The sequence below is a fragment of the Hypanus sabinus genome, chromosome 7 (genome assembly GCF_030144855.1).
Source record: "Hypanus sabinus isolate sHypSab1 chromosome 7, sHypSab1.hap1, whole genome shotgun sequence".
Classification (NCBI taxonomy): domain Eukaryota; kingdom Metazoa; phylum Chordata; class Chondrichthyes; order Myliobatiformes; family Dasyatidae; genus Hypanus; species Hypanus sabinus.
The window spans coordinates 82,331,979-82,334,478 of NC_082712.1; positions in this window are offsets into that span (position 1 = coordinate 82,331,979).

The window sequence follows — 2,500 nt, forward strand, 5'->3', positions numbered from 1 at the left end:
GAAGACATAAGGGGTGCTGTTGCTCTGGTGGTACAAAATGAAGACATATCAATAGAAAGGGATGATATAGGGTCAGAAGGTATTGGATAGAGCTATAGAACTGCAAGGGTAAAAAGATGGGAGTTATATACAGACCCCCAAACAGAAGTAAGGATATGGTCTACAAATTACAATGGGAAATAGAAAATACATGCCCAAAGGACAATGTTACAATAGACATGGGGGATTTCAATATATAGGTACCTGGGAAAATCAGGTTGGTGCTAGATTCCAAGGGGGGGGGGGGGTTCTAGAATGCCTACAAGATGGCCTTTTAGAGCAGATCGTGGTTGAGCCCACTAGGGACTCAGTTATCCCGGATTGGGTGTTGTGCAAAGAACATGAATAGTTTAGAGAACGTAAGGTGAAAGAACCCTTAGGCGCAAGTGATCATACTATGATCGAATGTACCTGAATTGTGAGAAGGCGAAGCTGAAGTCAGATGTATCAGTATTACAATGGAGGAAAGAGAATTCCAGAGACATGAGAGAGGAGCTGGCCAGAATTGATTGGAGAAGAACACTGGCAGGGATGACGGCAGAGCAGCAATGGCTGGAATTTCTGGAAGGAATTTGGGAGGCATAGGATATATACATCCCAAAGAAGAAGATGTATTCTAAAGCAAGATGACACAACTGTGGCTAACAAGAGAAGTCAAAGCCAACATAAAAACCATAGAGAGGGCATATAACAGAGCAAAGGTCAGGGGGGAATTAGATGATTTGGAAGCTTTCAAAAACCAACAGAAAGCAACTAAAAAAGTAATTAAGAGGGTAAAGATGGAATACGAAAGTATGCTAGCTAATAATGTTAAAGTAGATACTAAAAGTTTCTTCAGATACATAAAGTGTAAAAGAGGCGAGAGTGGATATCGGAGCGTTGGAAAACTATGCTGGAGAGGTAGGGTGGGGGGGTCAAGGAAATGGCAGATGAACTGAATAAGTATTTTGTGTCTGTCTTCGCTGTGGAAAGCACTAGCAATTCCAGGAGTCAGGGATCATGAAGTGTATGAAGTTACCATTACTAGAGAGAAGGTTCTTGGGAAACTGAAAGGTCTGAAGGCAGACAAGTCACCTGGACCAGATGGTGCACAGCCCTGGGTTCTGAAAGAGGTTGTGGAGGCATTAGTAATGATCTTTCAAGAATCACTAGATTCTGGAATGGTTCCGGAAGACTGGAAAATTGCAAATGTCACTCCACTCTTCAAAAAGGGAGAGAGGCAGAAGAAAGAAAATTATTGGCCAGTTAGTCTGACCTCAGTGGTTGGGAAGGTGTTGGGTCTTTTATTACGGAGGTGGTCTTGGGGTACTTGGAGGCATTTGATAAAATAGGTTGTAGTCAGCAGGTCTTTCCTGACAAATTTGTTGGAATTCTTTGAAGCAAAACCAAGCAGGATAGACAAAGGAGAATCAGTTGATGTGTATTTGGATTTTCAGAAGGTCTTTGACAAGGTGTCGCACATGAGGTTGTTTAACAAGCTATGAGCCCAAGGTATTACAGGACAGATTCAAGCATGGATAAAACAGTGACTGATGGGCAAGGAGGCAAAGAGCATAAATAAAGGGAACCTTTTCTGGTTAGCAGCCATTGACTAGTGGTGTTCCACAAGGTCTGTGTTGGAACTGATTCTTTTTATGTTATATGTTAATGATTTGGATGGTTGAATTGAGGCTTTGTTGCAGACAATATGAAAATAGGTGGAAGGGCAGGAAGTTTTGAGGAAGTAGAAAGGCTACAGAAGGACTTAGACAGGTTAGGAGAATGGGCAAAGAAATGGCAGATGGAATACAGTGTCAAGAAGTGTATCTTCATGCACTTCAGTAGAAGAAATGAAAGGGTTGAATATTTTCTAAGTAGAGAGAAAATACAAAAATCTGAGGTGCAAAGGGACGGGAGTTCTTGTGCAAGATTGCTGAAGGGTTAATTTGCAGGTTGAGTCTGAGGTGAGGAAGGCAAATGTGATGTTACATTTATTTTGAGAGGACTAGAATATAAAAGCACGGATGTAATGTTGAGGTTTATAAAGCACCAGTGAGGCCTCACTTGGAGTATTGTGAGCAGTTTGGGCCCCTTATCTAAGGAAGGATGTGCTGAAACTGCTTCAAAGGAAGTTCACAAAAATTATTCCAGTTTTGAACAGCTTGTCATATGAGGAGTGTTTGATAGCACTAGGCCTCTATTCACTAGAATTCAGAAGAATAAAGGGTGACCTAATTGAAGCCTATCGAATGGTGAAAGGTCTTGATAGAGTGGATGTGGAGAGGATGTTTCCTATGAGGGAGGAGTCTAAGACCAAAGGACCCAGCTTCAGAATAGAGGGGCGTCCTTTTAGAATGGAGATGGGGAGGACTTTTTTTAGCCAGAGATTGGCAAATCTCAGGAATTTGTTGCCACAGGCAGCTGTGGAGGCCAAGTTTGAATGTTTAAAGCAGAGGTTGATAGATTCGCGATTGAGCAGGGC